We start from the raw sequence: 17,043 nt of genomic DNA on the forward strand, positions 1-17,043 counted from the left end.
TTAATGCAATACTTTCACAGTACAAACATCTGTTTAAATATGAAGACTTCCCAAAAGCTTCACCTCAATAGTTCTGGAGCATTAACAGATAGACGCTCTGTAGAACAAGTATCTATGAGTAATGAGGAAATTTGCAGCACTTACTGCCTCCTCCGCACTGGGACACTGACCAATACAGTTTATGAAGTAAACAATTCAACAGCAGCCCTTTCGGAACAGCTCTTCACCAGGACGATCTACTCTGGAATTAAAGTCACATTTACTCCAAAACAGAGTATCCAGATAGGGAGCACCCTGCAATATTTTGGCTGATTCCCCCCCACACTCCATCAGCAGGTCTTTGGAGGAATGTATTAATTCTCTTTATGTTGTGTAACAGTTAGTTGGAATTAGTAAATACATACCGTATCACTAAAAAGATTATGTTCCAGCACATGCATTTAATTTGCCATAAAGTATGGTATGTAGGAAATCATGCTATCTTCAATAAATCTGAAAGATATCATCATTTTTGTTTCCAATAAAAGATATTTCAAGCAAGTAGTAAAATTTCAGTGGTATATGGAAGGGGTCTTAGAGAAGCGCGCGCGCACAAAAAAAAAAAAAAGACGACTATAAACAAGCCATCATTCTGGTAAGAAGAAATACAAACAACCAGAATAAAAATAGTTGATGCACAAAAGCCATAATGAGGGGGTTGCTCAAAAAATAACTTCTACTTTGAATGGTTTGGATGAAATACAAATTATCCACAGAAAAGTGTGGACTGGCATAAATGTTTGTACAAAATTATAAGTATATTTCTAGAAGTATGCAAGAGACAACCGCCTGCATGCTGCACAAGGTCCCAACAACGCTCTGCGTAAGTGCTAGTGCACAGAGTCCAAACCACTGCATTTTAATTACTATGCAGCCTCAGATATATTGCCTTTGATATGGAAATGTTCTTGTTCTCTCATCTTCACATACGGTCTCATGCACAGAAATCTTTATCTGATTCATAAAAAATAAACTAGAATCCAATCTCAACACCTGACCTCAGTGCTTAGAAGTTTTTTACTAAGCATGGTGTCACTATAAAAAGAATGGATAATATTGGTGTAAAGTTAGATATTTCGAGCAATGATATGAAGGATTTACAGTTAGGAATCAAATCAATACTGCACGCACCTCTGAGGTTTTAGAGTTTCCTGTTGCCTCATGTCAGTCTACCAAAGACGGGAGAAACAATTGACTACACCTTTCTGTCTCACTCAAGAAAAAAGACGACAATATTTAAATGACATCCCGTCTTACCACCTATAGAAAAGATGCAACTTGGGCATTCACTGTATGAAATAGGCCCTAAAATCTAATAAATCCCTAACATGCAACTTTCCAGCCTTTTTATTTTGTTTTAATTTGGACATAACATTTTTCTGTATATTTTAAAGGCATGCAACGAGGTTCACATGGAAAGAAGCAAAATGTTTCCCAAGCTTTACTTTATCAAACAGGTAAAATAAACATATAAAGAATATTTAAAATATAAAAGCAGTACTTCTCCATATTTCATATTAATATGCTGTCTGCAAGAAGGTTGAAAATTTTTGCTTTGACAAATTCTACCAGTCGCTCAGAAAACATTAAATATTCAGACCTATTTAGATAATTCTCCTAGCTCTACAGAATTACATTCTCTTTTTATAAAGAATATGATCTGTGTAACCTCTGTATAGAAGATAATGACCCATCTGTAAATCATTTTGTTGCAAGTTATCTGTTTTTTATCACTTCTAGTACCTGTCTGTGCCTGATATGATACCCTTAAACACATTAACTTGATGGAATGTTTCACCCGACTTCAAAAAAAAAAAATCAATTGATTGATATTTATTCTCCACTACAAATGAATGACTCCGATTAACCTAGTTTACCAATGCATCTAATTTTATATTACTCTTACCAATTCACAAAGCTCAAGAAATATTTGATTAAAATAATTTCCAAGCAATGATTTTCAAACTCATGCTACTGTTTTCTTTCTTCTTAATTTAAGGAGACAAAACAGTAAACATAAAACTGATATGAGGATTTTAAAATATACAAGAGGAGGAAAGAAATGTCTATGTACCGATTCTTGTTTCTTTAAGAGAAAATCCATTTTTCAGGTTCCTGTTGTACTAATTGAAAGAGAATTATTTAAAACTTCACTGAATACTTGAATATATGATGGGTATGTGCAGCAGTTTCACCAGTGCCAAAGAACTCCAGACTTTCTGAAAGACAGTAAACTAAAAATTGGCAGGAAATCTCTTACAATGATGTCTGAAATATTTGTTGTTGCCACAGAATAATGTTTTAAAAGAACACCTATTTCTGTGCTGAATAGGCTTTGGGAACGTGTAATTATCCAGTTTTATCACTGTAGAAATCGGCCACTTTCCAGTAAATCCGTCTATCAGATCTCTCCCTTCTGCACAGGACTACATCAAAATAAATATACACGTATTTCACATAGACATCACACCAGCCTAGTACACAGACTTACTAGTGATAAGATTTCACCGTATTTTGTTGTTTTTAAAATATGGTATCACAGCTTGTAATGATACATCAACAAATACTGCTACAGAATTGTGCGTCTAAAAATTTTTGAATAGCTTATATAAAATAAAAGGAAATGCAGTTTCTATGTTTTGGTAAGAAGTCCCCTAAAGTTCCCATCCTTGCTGTTCTACCTAAGGGAAAAAAATGAAAAAAATTAAAAAAAAATTTAAAAAGGCATTTATAAAAAATACACAGAAAGACAGTGAAAACAGACAAATAGAAATCAGCTTACTATGGTAAAAACTTGAAACATGCACCTTTGTGTTTTGCTGCTACTTGGCGAATAAGCTATACGTGAACTACAGAACACATCATACAGCGGCACTTCTCTCGCAGGTTCATCCTGTAGAAATGTTTCAAAGCCCTGTCTCCTTGATTTACTATATTAACTGAAATGTTTTAAAAATATGTCGCTGTATCACTTCAGTTGACATAGCTTATATATACACAAACACCCCTATTTACATAACTTTTAAAACGTTAGTCATTACACACAACCTCTGCCAAACAAGCCCACTGATCTTTCAAGTCACACTATGGAAAGAAATATTCATCACCCCATTGTATGGGGTATGAAGAAAAGAGCATCGCTGCTTCTCTTTCTTTAGTAATTTTTGTTTCATTAAATAAATAAATAAATAGACTGAAGCCTTTTAAGTATGATCCATACACTTTTAAGGGGGAAATCAAACCAAGTGTAAAAGATTAATGGATATGCTTCCTGAAGTGATATCTCCCAAGGTGATTACAGTGTTTAGCAGATATAAGGTCGTGACTAAAGAAACTTTCTAATGCCCACTGAGAACAAAATATTTGTTTTTGCTATCATCATGCAAAGCTCTGGCCTCTATTACCACGAGATATTTCAAGGCCTTTAAGAACAGCAGACATACACGGACACTTTCGACTAAAAATATGATCAAAGATGCAAAAACATGTCTGAAGGGATTTTTTCCCCACTGTGCAAAAGAAGTTCAGCTGGAAGTGACCACTAGCAATTGTTGGCCACGTATTAAAAACCACTGGCTAGGGAACAAGCACTGGCAGTGCCCACTTGGGAACAAAATCAACGTGCATGCGAGGCAACTAACTTTGGACATCAGTTATTATTTTCTACAGGTCAGGCACTGATGACCTAACGAAGGAAACAGACAGGCTCCACTTTGTTCCTCTTCCCGCTTTCATCAGCGTGTAAACGTTATGAAGGAAAAAATGAAGCGAAGCGTTACATAAGTTCAGCAGAGAACCAGTAAGGAGGAGGGGGAGGCAGCCGTCCATCTCGCTCCCCTCACGCTACGTGCAGTAGACATGCCACTGGTTTGCACCCTACGATACAGCAAGGAACGAAGCGAGCTTCGAGGCAGCCCAGCTAAGTCTCGCAGCAGTACCGAAGCGGAGTGGAACTGTAAGGAGGAGACAGAAAATAATGCGTTTAGCAGAGGATGCGAGGTTGCGGAGCAAAGGGCCTCTCGCGCTCCCATCGCGGAATGAATTAAAGTTCTGGGGGAGGAGGCCGGAGCGATCGGAGGGAGCGAAGCGAGAGGCATGACAGGAGCGAAGGGGCCAGGCGCAGCACAGCCGGGGGCAGCGCGGGGAGCCGCCAGCAGCCGCAGTCCGGCGGCCCTGGGAGGCGCGGGGTGCCGCGGGCCCCCTCTCCCCCCGCCCCGCGGGGCTCCGGGAGCCCCTGAGGCCGCCGCCACGGCCCCCCCCCGGGAGGGCGCCGCCGGGGGCCGGGGCGCTGCGGCGGGGCAGCCGGGCCCCTCCCGCCGGCCGGGGCAGGGCCGAGTGCCCCCGGGGCCCGGCGGCGGCGGCCGGGGCTCCCCTTCCCCTTCCCCTTCCCCTTCCCTTTCCCTCCCCCCCGGCGGAGCGCGCCTGGGAGCGGGCTGCAGGCGAGGCTGCCCGGCTGCGCTTGGCGCGGCGGGACCGGGCGCTCTGTGCGCCTGCTTCGGTTTCCGTATATTCTTTGGCTCTTAATAGCTAGCCGAGGAAAAAAGAAAGCATTATTGTTTTCCTTCTTTCCTTCTCTCATTGCCTATTCTAAATTTGACTCCGAAGTGGAAGCGGTTGAATTGGCTAATTCTGAATACAGTCTATTGAGAGACCAGACACAGCAGTATATCCCTGTATAGCAATAGATACAATGTGCTGAATTGGTAGTCTAATTATAAATGTGGCATTTGGACCTCCTTTCAGACCCAGTGCCACCTTACCTTATGAGGGAACTTCAACTACAGCAACTGTTCAAAACAAAATGCCATTACAGGATCAGCTTCACCCAACACTGGAACCAGCCAGGGGATTGTTTTACAAACAGCCTTTCTCACTTAACACAAGAATGTATTATAAGGAAAAGTTATGGATAGTGCAGAGTCTGAAGAAAACGCGTATGTGGTTTGTGCCAGGTGTCGAGCTACTTCAAACTGCAGCATACTCCAAATGACCTCATGATTTTCCTTTAAATGTACTCACTATAAATAGATTATTTCTTAGTTTTACTAGAATGAGCAGCTAGGTACGCTCGCTGTTTATATTCCGAGTAGAGAGTGCATATAACACTGCGAGAACAGAAACACGCGAAATATCCTGGCTCAAAGCAAAATCTTGCAATGAGATTTTGCCAAAGAGCTCACGGTGTGCTGAAAAAGTTTTTAAAGTGTCTTTTCCAGGGAAATATTTGTATATAATGGCAGACTGCACGCACATATCTCACATTCATTCTTATTATTTACTTTATGGTATAATGGCTTAATTAAATGAGTGGGCACAAGCACGTCAATAAAACAAGTCAAGTCAAGTAGAAGTCTCAAAACAGGTTTCAAAATTACTCCATTACACGAATACAGAAAGGGAAATTCGTTAATTTTTGGACTTGGAATCTTATCTGAGGACTGGATGAAACTCTTCTGCCCTCACGATCAGCAGCAGTGCTGAAGATGGAAACACCGAAAGTGTTAAAATGAGGGAAAAAGAAAACAGCAAGAACAAAGTGCCGCTCATGTGCCGCAGGCTATTTAAATTAGCTTAATAAACATATACCTTATCTCCAAACAGCAGGCGAAGATATATTACTTTATCACAGAAAGTTTCGCCGTCTGTGTTTTTGGGAAACACCCCTAGGACAGAAGTAATCTGTCGTCCCCAGGCTCCCAAAACGCTGGCTTTCCCCGCAACCTCCCGACCCTCAGACACAACGCTAATTGTCTCCTCACGTTGCCACTTTCCCTCCTTCCCGTCATTAAAAAAAAAGAAAAAAAAAAAAAGAAAGAAGAAGAAGAAAAAAAAAACGCGCTGCGAAACGGCCTGCCGAGAGCAAAGCCAGCAATCAAATCGATACGATCAGTGCCTCCGAGTGACCTCAAGGCCCTGCTCTGCGGCTGCACACAGCCCCTGCTGCAAAGCGGGTTAACTGCGCGCTGCTGGGGAGCACCGGGAGGCAGCGGAGCGGGAGCTGGGGGCAGAGGGGCAGCCGGTGCTGAGCGGCCGCCGGGAGGTACCTGCTCCCTGCTCGCATCGCGCCTCTGCCTTCCCCGGCCGGCTGCCGCCGCCGGTCCCCGCGTGCATGCATTACACGAGCGGTGCCCGCTCCTCCCGCGCCAGGGCGAGCCGCGGAGGCACACTCATTAGCTCCCACTGATGAGTCCTTTCAGGATCGTGAATGGAACAATTGTCAAAAACTGCGGGAAAAAACAACAAGCCCTGAGACTATTATATACAGACACAGCTTGTGTGCGCGCATGTGACATTTGCAGGCAACCCAGATCTGTTCGTAAACTCTGGAGCGTTATTCGAGATAAAACATTACATCGCTTATACGGTTAAAGAGGCTGCTTATCCCCGATCAAAAAACAAACAGCTTCGGAGGCAGGGAAAGCCAGGAAACGAGCAAGCTCTCCGCCAGACACACCTTGCCTTCCTCGGATCCTACAGCACTGTCTACAAACAGCTGCGCTGTGCTCTTGCAACTGTCACTGCTTCATTTTAAAAGAAGAAGAAGAGTAATAATAATAAGTGAAATACTTCCTGAAAACTTACTTCGCATTTAGTTTAGGCACTAGTCTTTTTTTCAGCTCGCAAAGGAAGCCGTTTTGTCCAGGTTAGGTATTGTCTACTTATGGATCAGCCTCTGGCTAAGGGTTTATTTTAATTTATGGCTTATGCATTCTTTTAAGGTCGATTTGCATGACCTCCGGCAAAGAGCTACGGCAGCAAGAAATCCCAAGCCGAACCTTGCCACAAAACGGCACACATCGCCCCTTCTCCTGGTGTAAACAGAGCTCGCAGATGATGGACTGCTCCCCCCCCCCCCCCCCTCGTATATCACGAATTAGGGTGCGATATCAATTTTAAAGTTTTCCGTATAACTTTATCCAAGCCCCCTGCTTGGAGAGATAAGGCGCCGCCGCAGAAGTGCAGCTCCCCGGGACAGTGCCCCGCTGTGGCCGAACCCGGCATCGCCGCCGGCGGGTCCTGTAGCTTTGTAGGGTTCCCCGCTCCGCGCACAGCACTCATTTGTGGCCAACTTCAAAGCAGTCACCCACCTCGAACTTAACGGAGAATTTAAAAGCACCACTAAGCTCCTTTCGCCTTGCTCCAGCCCGCGTCTTTCGGGGTGAGCCGTGAAGAGAAGCCCACGCCAACACTTGGGAGCAGTGACAGCAGCGCTCTGCTCTCAAAGATTTATTTCGGATTTTATTTTTCCTCTCTCTCTCTTTCTCCCTCTCGTGTTAGTTCCTTACGCACAATATCTTCCCAGCACCATGTGTTCGCCTGCCGTGGGTGATCTTAAAATACAGCGCTGATCTGTCACTACATTTTAAAATAAACTCTACTCGGGGAGGATGAGAAAGTGTTGTGATTTCGAGGCACTGAGGTCCCTTAATGTCTCTGAAACCTCGGGATTCAAACAGCCCCGGAAACTCGCCCGGGGACGAGACTATAACTACTTTTTCCTAAGGGGGAAAGAGAAAAAATAAAGGGAAAAAAAAAAAAAACTCGTGGTACAAAAGTAAATAATCGTGCAGGGGGAGGCGGGGGGAAGGGGTGAATTCAGCAACGTTAAAAGCTAAACAACACATCTACCTCCGGACGCTGCTCCTTTACTCAATTGCAACTAACAACCCATTAAAGACAGCGCAGGGGGAACCGGATTCTCTCCTGCAAAGCGACATAAATCCAGCGAAAACCCATTAAACCACCACCGCCGCCACCAAGCAACGCAGCACTACACACCACAGCAAACAACAGGTATACAACACAATAGGGCTTTTTTTTCCTGGTTACCTCCTCGGGATCCAGTGTGGCACAAAGCACTGGGAGAGCCTCCTTTTTTTTTTGCAACGCGCTTCGGTAATTTTCATTTAAAAAAAAAAAAAAAAAAGAGCAGGAGGTGAAAGGGGGGAGGGAAGGGGGAATAAATGGGTAGTAATTCGGTAAAATAAAAGAAAAGAAAAGAACTAGAGTCTGCTGGTGTTTCTCCGGGCCATGGATGTGCAGGATCCCGATCGTTAGAAGTTTGCGGATGGGTTGCCTGGAGATTTGGTTACAATCAGGTTCATTATTATTTTTTTTTTCCTCCTGAAACAAGTGAAGGCGATGGTTACTGCTGTCAATCTTGGCAATCAATGTGAGCGGCCATGTCGTAAGTATTCAAAGCATTTCCCGTCGTGCAACATCAGAAAGTGAGTGGCCAGGGCATTGATCTGAGGAAGGCAAAAGGAGGCAGGGCTCCCCCGCCCAGACAGCACAGGCAAGATGAGACAACACAGAGAGAGAGAGAGAGAGAGAGAGAGAGAGAGAGAGAGGGAAAGGCAGAGAGGGAGAGGGAGGCTCAGAGCGAGTGAGCGGGGAAAGCAACAACTGCAGAGAAAGTGAGCACAAAACAGAAAGTGAAATCACCCCAGGCTGCCAGCCGCATCCCCGAGAAGCTATCACCACTCACATTGCTATTAGACAAATGAAACCTAAAACCTCTCTCCTCTAATGACCACTGATTGCCCGGAGTGGTGAGGAAAGGTACCAGAAAGTTACCGGGCGGGGGGGCGAGGGCGGGGAGGGGGAGGGAGGCCGGGGGCCGGAAGAGGGGGAGGGCGGCCGGGGGGGGGCCGGGAGAGCCGCTGCGGGGCCGGGGCTGCGCGGGGCGAGCGGCGCGGCACTCCCGGCGCGGCCCCCCCGGCGCCCCCCGCCCGGCGCGGCGCTGCCCGGGCAGGGAGGCGGGCACACGCCGCCGAGCCCCGGCCGGCTGCTGCTCCCGGAGGAGGAGGAGAGGACGGACAGACGGACGGACAGAAAAAAAAAAAAGGAGAAGGGGGCGGGGGGGAGCCGGTCCGCAGGACACGGGATGGGCCGGCGGGGACGCAGGAGGAAGGCACTCGAGGAGCGCTGACTGACAGCTGATAAGTGGGGCTCCGAGGAGCCTGCTCGGGGGGAAAAGCAGATGAAACAAAGTGTAAATGCCACCCGGGGTGGGAGCCTGGCTCCGGGAGCACGCGGGACAGGAGGAGGGAGAAGGCGCCCGGAGCCGCCGGCCCGCTCCGCGGGGGCGGCCCGGGGCAGGGGAAGCCGGGCACGGGCACGGGCACCCGCGCAGGGCGGGCTGGAGCCGCAGCTGCTCTCCTCGCGGCGGGGAGAGCTTTTAGCAGCGGCAACGCGCACATCTCGCTCCCTCTCCCTTATCAAAAGGCAACAGACAGGGACTTGAATGCCAATTTAGGAACTCACGCTCCCTTGGAAGTGCTAATTGGGGGGGGGGGAGGGGGGGGGGGAATCCGGGAGAAAGAAGGGGAAAACTCTGAGGAGAGAATCAACCAAAGGCACAGAGTAATGCAAAACCCAGCAAGTCTCTCCCCTGTATTTTTACATGCCAAAGGTAAACATAAAAGGTCCTTTCAAACTGGCAGGGGCCCGCAGATCAGGTGGGCAAACAGCGCTGCAAAACCAGCGTCTCCCTCTTTTGATATTATTCACACCTAGGCTAAACTGTTGTTAAGATGGGAGTGCGGAAAGCAACCTCAAGCCCACAAAATGAGAGAGAGAGAGAGAAGTTGTTGATTCATCTCTGTATTTTTGGCACTTTCTCCCCATTTTCCAGAAGGCGCCTGGAACAGTTAGTAACAGAGAAACTTTTTAATTTTAAAATAGCTTCCTAACTTATAGAGGCCAAAAAGACGAGCAGAAAGCCTCATTTCGCTTTCCTCCTCTCTCAAGTAGAAATTTGCAGAATAGGTTAGAACCAGAGGTATACTCAGCCTTCCCACAAATGAACCTTGCTTTCTAAGGACGTGCTGAAAATCGAGCAGCAATGTGATGGCACAGAACTGATCTGCTCTGGCTCCATTTCATTTTGTTAACAAGCTGTAAAACTCAAAGCACGACGAGAGTCGGGCACACTGTAGCCTCTACCTTGCTACCCGAGGTACCATCGTCCCTCTCTAGTCCAGTCCAGGGAAAATAAGTTTTAAGTCAGAACCTCGTGGAATAACGGACCTAGTTCATAAAGTATTTGTGGCAATTCCACTACGATAACAGGAGCAATCGAGTCTTATTCGGCAAGCAACACCTTGCAACAGAACTTGAAATTTATCTAGTAAGGCTTTACCGTCAAGTTAGCTGGCTGAGGGCATAGCAGCTAATTTCCATGCATTCTTTCAATTTTAATGAAAGATTAAAAAAAAAATTGTAGTTCGGAGACGGGGTAAATTGTTAGACTGCAGCTGCTGGGTGTGTATTCACCTGCATTCAGCTAATTCAAACTATTCATCTTGCTGCAGTTATCTAAGGTATGGATTTAACAACAGGAAGCAGCTTCCCTTCCAGATATTGCTACGTCCTTTTTAATCTTTAATTGTAAGAATTCCTGCGATAGGTCAGTAACACTTTCCTTGTAATACATTTAGACCTGCTGCAAGTAAAGGAAACAACCTGACTTTACGCATAACTAGTGGCTTTGGCTCACAAAAAATGAGTTCTGCAAGAAAGCAGATGTAAGCAGAACACAAGGACGACCCGTCCTATCCGAGTTCACTACCCCACCAATTTATTGCTGGAAGTGTTTTTCTTTCAAGAAAAACAGAAGAAAAAAACACCTACATCCTCAAATGCAGCATCCTCCTTCGAACAACTTATAAAGTACAAGGCGGTAATGGGACAAGAGATAATTAAGGCATCAGAAAAAAATAACCGTCCACCCAGGTCCAAATCAGAGGAGCATCCCTCTGCACTCCGGAAAATCCCGTGCAGGGAATGACACTCAGCTGGGGCAGGACAGCGCAGGGATGCATCCGCATTCCCAAGCGGAGCGCGAGTAATACTCTCTAGCTTGTTGCTTCCCCTGTGTGATCAATTAAGTTCCATATGCAGCGCACACTGCCAGAGCGCTTCAACTTCTCCGCGATATAAAAAGGATGACTCCGTGGGCATTGTATGCAAATATGCGTGTATGTGCGCTGCACAGGAATAATTGCGTTTCCCTCTTTGTTTGCATAAGTGAACATCCGCCGTGCAGATACGTACACACGTGCAGAGAAACAAGAAAACGCTTTTACTTCTAGCGTTGCCATGCGTTTAGAGACTAGACTGCATTTTAAGTTACTTCTCTAGCTTTTTCTTCATGAAGGGTAAAACAGCCACAGCAGCCAGCGCGGGCAGATGTTGGGGGCTGCTGGGCTGCTGTGGGTCCCCGCAGCGGGAAGGAATCGGAGCCTCTCAGCTCACGTCGGGGCACTTACCTGTTCGCAGCTGTCAGCGCATTTTGCGCCATCTCTCTCATTAAATACACAAAAGTAAAGCGATGTTCAACAAGCAAAGCAACCTGCCTGTGCGTTAAGTTTTACATACCCCGTCTTTAAACAGATGAACAAACCTACAACTCCTGTAGAGTTGGTGGAACAGTCTCTGAAGTTTTGATTCAAAGAGCAAGAAATTCCGCCTTAAAAGTCATTCACACAATTCTAAACTCCCCTCTCTCCCCAGTTAATGCCGGACAATTAACAGGAACGTTTCAAAATCCCCTTTCCTGACACTCTCCGACAATGAAGACTTTTCACAGGCATGTTAAAGATGTTCAGAGAAACTTGCAAAATAATCAACAGCATCTGAGAGAAAGCTAAAGGAAAAGAGTTAAAGCCTGATCATCCGATTGGGAGAAAGTTTTGCTAGACAAGATAAAAGCATATCACTGCACGTTGTTTCACAAGCAGCCCCATCAGCTGATGCGAGTTCCCCTAGAACCAGAACCTCTGGCGATCTCCTCAAAATTTAGGGGATGTTTGCATTTTGTAACGCCCAAAGCTAAAGATCTAACTGAAAACAAAAACCTCTGAATTCCTTAGAGCGTCATCTGCCAACACAGTGTATTGTCCTGGCAGAAACAGGATCAAGGAGACTTTAATTTCATTTGAAACTGTGCATCATCTTGACAGTAAAGCAAAAAGCCGCAGCAACAACCTCCCCACTCCACCCCCCATTCGAAAAAATTAAAAAAAAAAAAAAAAGAGAAAAATGGAAAAAACACATAAACTTTTACAAAGAAAATAAAAGCAAGTTTAATATGAAAACCCCTTCCTGTCTCGGAAAGTTCATTTTAAAGGTCCCCTCTGTAAATCTAAAGTGCAAACACCAGGCTAAGGTAGTGAGTGGCTGGAATTTGCATGCTGATAAGAGAAGGCTGTTGTACTTACAGTGACAGAGGGCAGGCTGCGGAAGAAAAGCTGTTTGTGTTAGCCTGAGAGTCACCCAGGGCTGCAATGAGAGGAGAAGAGAGGAGTGGGAGTGCCAAGCTGGATACACCTTCACCGCATCTCATCACATCTGCCAGCCTCTCTCTCCCTCTCTCTTTCATTTCCACATTCCCTTTGTTCCTGAAAAAAAAAAAAAATCTACACGTCACATCAGTCCCCAGATGCAGTCTACACCAAAGAAAAAAAAATGAATAATTCAATCAAACTGTGCATAGTCTCTAAGGCAATAAATCTATTGCACTTAAAGAAACGAAGGGTAATTACCGCTATAGAATTAGAATAAGGCCAGAGCGCGCAGGGATCCCAGGGTCTGTAAACTCCACGGTCAAATAAAGTTTCATTTATTTAATCCTTTGACAACCCCAATGTAAACTAAAGGGGAGGATCAGAACTTATTCCGGTTGGGTTTGAGAATGCTTGAAGTGAATGTTATAAAAGCACAGCGCCCGTGATCTGTAACAAACACAATGCAAGGAAGTAGAAGTGTTTCACCGCATCACCTCCAGGGTCCGTTCCCCCCTCCCTAATGAAGAGCAGACCACACTCCCACTTCCACCGGCTTCTGCTGCTCTCTGCAAGTGCAGCGGGAATCGCTGGCAGCCGGCAGCCGCCTTACCTGCTCCTAGATTGCCAATAAAGCCTGACAAAAACTCAGGCTAACCGGCAATTCTGTTCCACGCTCTGGCGGAGAGAAGCCACGGGGGATTTGCACCAGCGAGGATCGACTCGAAACGCTGCCCCCAACTTCGGGATTTGCGCTGGGCTGAGTTTGGGGACTGCCTGCCGGGGGGCGGGGGGAGCACGCTGGGGAGCGGATCCCAGCCGGGCAGGCGGCAGCGCTGCCGGAGCCCTGCCACAGAGCGGCCGGGCTGGGACGGCGGAGAGCCGCGCTCTTCCCTCTCCTACCTCTAACGCTGCGCTCCCGGCTCGGAGGTAAGATGACTCTACATTGGGTTTATTCTCGCCGGGTAACTCGGGTCCCAGGGGCATGCTTCGGGATTAATGAGGGCGGCGGCTCAGGGCTGCGTCTCCTCAGATCGTTACACTCAAATCAAGCTGGAGTTTAACGTCGGCATCTGCTGCTTTGCACTTTCAATCACATTCTTTGTAAACTTCTCCTGGGGGGCTAGGGGAGGAGAGAGAGAAGGGAAGAAAAACAGCCCCAGGTGAGACCGCGCCGGCAGGACGAGGCGGGCTCTCGCTCTACCTCAGCGCGGCTCCGCGGCGGCCGGGAAGATGCGAGCACCTTCCACCGACGCCGGGCAGCGCATCTCCCGTGCCTGAACCGCTTTAATAGGCAGGTTTGATTTATCCAAAACATTAACGGAACTGTTATTCTAATAAAGGTAAACTAGAACACACGCTTGCCTCTCCGCTCGCTCGGGCTTTGTTTATGTGCTTAAAACGCCACCGTGAGGCCAGCGCACATACAGCAGCGAGAGCAACCGCCTGCCAAGGAGCTCTCGGATTAGCACTTCGCGAAGCAAAACAAACAGCGGCAGCGCGAAAGGCAGCGCAGAACCCGCTGCCGGCGGGCGCGGGGCCGGGCGGCTCCGCGGGGGGAGCGCCGCCGGGCCCTGCAACGCGCGGGGCCGCGGGCGGGAGGAAGAGGGGCGGAATGCGAGGCTCGGAGCGGGGAACGCACAGGCAGAAGGAGAAGGCGTTCTCCCGACCCGGCCGCCCCGCGTCCCCCTCCGCTGCCACCCGCCACCCCCTGCTCCCGGCGCCGGGGAGCGCTGCGGGGCTTCGCCCGGGGCCGGGGCTTCGCCAGCTCTCCGGGTGCTCGCAGGTCAGAGCCTAAATTTATAATCTGCGTTTGATTCATTTTTTCAACAGAAGGGGAATTTAAAAAAAAAAAAAGGGGGGGGGTGCTGCTGTGACCCACGGACAGCGCGTGCAGTGGCACCGCCTCCCGCCGTGGCAAGGCTCAGCGCAGGGGGGGTTTTAGGCACGCTCTAGGCACACGGGAGCCATCGCAGAGGCTCAGCGGCAGGACACGATGGTGCCGTCCTCAGTGACAAAAAAAAGGCTGAGGGCCGGCAGGGACCCTCCCGGGGCACTGCCAGCAGGGGGACGCTGCTGCCCCCCCAGTGCCGAAGAGCGCCCAGCGCGGCGGGGGGCCCTGCACCAGCCCAGTCACCGAACTCTTGGTCACAAGTTGCACTGGCAAACCAAGTTCTGCTATGAATCGTGAGAACACTAAGAAGTTTGAAAAAAAAAAAAAGGCAGTTACATTCAGATGTGATTAGAAATGATAGTAGGACTGCATACCTGGTCCTGTGCAGGTATGGAGTAAAACAAGAGAAGCAGTGGTGCAAGTAACTGTGTGTGGAAGGTGCTTCTTCCACTGAAAAGCATTTGCTCTTCCCCGTCTGGGTATTTCAGCTAACAGCAGGATTTGTCTAGCTGTCACCTTGATAATTTTTCTACTGTCACGCCGGTATACCAGGATGACCACAAAACACTGTTATCATATAAAAAAGCACTTCAAGATGAACGATCACTTCAAAAGTATCTTTCAGAAGCACGTAAGGGCCACACAGATGACACAAGCAGCAAGCATGGCAGTCACACTAAGGCACCTCTTCCCCGAGCACGCACCTGGGGGGCGTCTGCTGGACCAGTGTCCCCAGCCTCAAGGCTCACGGGCTGTGCCTTGCGAAGGAGGAAGGACAGCCAGACAAATACTGGCACCCTCCATGCCCCCCACATTTGAGGAGTTGGGAGGGCACGCATGCTACAAGACCCCTTACAGCCCACGCTGCTCCTATTTTGTATTACAGCCCCGAGCAAATTGTAGGTCACAATACAATGTGCAGACTGCTGAATATTTTTCCCTAGAATCTCATTCACAGAAAAGCCTTGGCTCACCGTGATTATTGCAGTCCCTGCGGGCTACTGTAAGGGGTTATCAGCCCACCATGGGGCTTTTCTTCTCCTTACCACGTCCCATCCTGACAGTGCCTGCTGGAATTCAGCTGGAGAGGTATAAATTCTATAGTATAGCACTGTACCTATCAGTTTATTTTTGTTTGGTACATCAAAAAAAAATCCCAACAACAAAGCACAATTTTTAAATTTCCCGACCTAACTAACATGTTACAAACAAGATACTATGTAAAAAACAAAAAACCCCGAAGGCCAGAATAAATACACAAAGCTGTCTTTGACCTGGGGACTGGCCCACATGACAAACAAATACATTGCTACTAAGCCACATACATACGCTGCATGAACAGAAATAAAAGTACTCAGGGTAGGCCAATGATTTTGTATTTTATATCACTACTGCCGTGCACTTCTAAACTGCATCAGTTTTAAGATGTTCCTGTGATTTTGTGATAACCCAGCCTAAACTTGTAGGCCTGTGTCACTGTCAATTGTTTCACCCTCAAGCCCAAATGCTGCGCATGTAAAGTGCGTGCTTCTTGTCGTGAGGATCAAGGTGACCATGCCAAAATGGATAAATGGTTTAGAAAATATCAAGAAAAAAGGTGAAAATGCCTACAAAGAAATTTGGGGGTACAAAGTTGTTTTGGATGGTCCCATTTTGCACGAAGCTTACGAAGCTGATGGCATACTGAATGGGCACTATGGCCGTCTCCTCTCTTTGATCACCCCTAAGAACACCTCACATTTTCTAACCAAAATAGGCAGTAGTAACTTCTTGCACTAAAGTTGACTAAGAAGCAAAGCACTGTATAAATCTTTCAAAACATGTTTAAATATAGCTTACTGAACTGGGACCACTGGGCAGAAACTGCTGAAACTATTCAGACTGTTAAAAACTAAAATGCGACATGATCTCAACATATGCGAACATTCAATTATATGATTTTTTTTTTCCAACATAATATCAAATTTAAGACTGAAGTAAAGTAAATGTGACTTGACTGCTTTGGAATCTTCCTAAGACAAATGACTGGAAGAGAAAGGTGTTTTATTTCCTATTTGAATCAATGATCAATAAGTCTTCTACACGAGAATCATGAATTTGGAATATAAAACACACTTTTTTAATACGTGTAAGTTAAACTGAATAAAATAACTATGTTTTTAGAGCAAAACTCACTATTTTTTAAGTCACTGCAGTCTGTAATTATGAAGTAACTTGAATAAGGCATCTTACATTGGTCCTAAATTTTTTACTCAAGTAAAACACTCATTGATTCCAATGTGAGTGTTGCCTGAGTAATAGAGTTCCCTGTCAAACTGTTAAAATCAGCTAACTTCTAAAAGCCTGCAGATTGATGGAATAGCATGATTATACTGAAGGTATGTATTTAATACGGAAAAAATAATTCAAGCTACCAGGCAAAAGCTTTTTAAAATTTACAATAAAATGAAGCAGTAATCTACGCAGATATTTTAAGGCGGTTTATAATTCTGTGCCTGGTCATACAGACTCTTATGCTTGTGATTTTATTTATGAAAGTGAATCAGTACTCTCATGTCACAAACATTTGAGGTTTAGCATCTAGGACAAAAGAAATAGGAATAAATGGGCTTTAAATAATCCACTAGCAAAACAAGGCTATTTGTAACTCAATTAAGGTGGATTACAGTGTAGGAGTTGTTTTGGAATGTCGTATTTAAGTTTGTGACTGATGATATACATTTTCTTTGTCTGATTGCATAAGTTCTTCATCAGCATTGCATATAGTACAGTTAGATTTTTTTTAAATGTTCTTATAAAAATTAGAACTCCTTTACAAAAACA

General features: G+C 46.3%; 1 protein-coding gene and 1 long non-coding RNA gene across 22 annotated transcripts in view; one reads left to right on the forward strand and one right to left on the reverse strand.

The window, feature by feature from the left end:
- The window catches only part of SOX6 (SRY-box transcription factor 6), a 415,066-nt gene that overhangs the window by 370,203 nt on the left and 27,820 nt on the right, over window positions 1–17,043 (reverse strand). For 10 of the 20 annotated variants that reach the window (XM_066997638.1, XM_066997636.1, XM_066997634.1 and 7 more), the window contains exons 3-4: window positions 12,940–13,449; window positions 12,264–12,443 (exon numbers count right to left, since the gene is read on the reverse strand). The gene's annotated coding sequence lies outside the window, so the exon portion shown is untranslated. Of the gene's footprint in view, window positions 1–6,621; window positions 6,758–7,869; window positions 8,009–12,263; window positions 12,444–12,587; window positions 12,605–12,939; window positions 13,450–17,043 lie in introns of those variants that run through there. The other 10 variants (XM_013177746.3, XM_013177739.3, XM_066997640.1 and 7 more) reach the window with 6 other exon arrangements.
- On the forward strand, window positions 6,877–12,020 carry LOC106033941 (uncharacterized). Of its 2 annotated transcripts, XR_010831751.1 has the most exons (3): window positions 6,877–7,833; window positions 8,174–8,601; window positions 9,940–12,020. It is a non-coding gene; the product is annotated as an uncharacterized lncRNA (long non-coding RNA). The 2 variants fall into 2 exon arrangements; XR_007165597.2 differs by lacking the exon at window positions 6,877–7,833 and having other exon boundaries at window positions 8,462–8,601; window positions 10,482–12,020.

This window comes from Anser cygnoides, chromosome 5, assembly GCF_040182565.1.
Source record: "Anser cygnoides isolate HZ-2024a breed goose chromosome 5, Taihu_goose_T2T_genome, whole genome shotgun sequence".
NCBI lineage: Eukaryota > Metazoa > Chordata > Aves > Anseriformes > Anatidae > Anser > Anser cygnoides.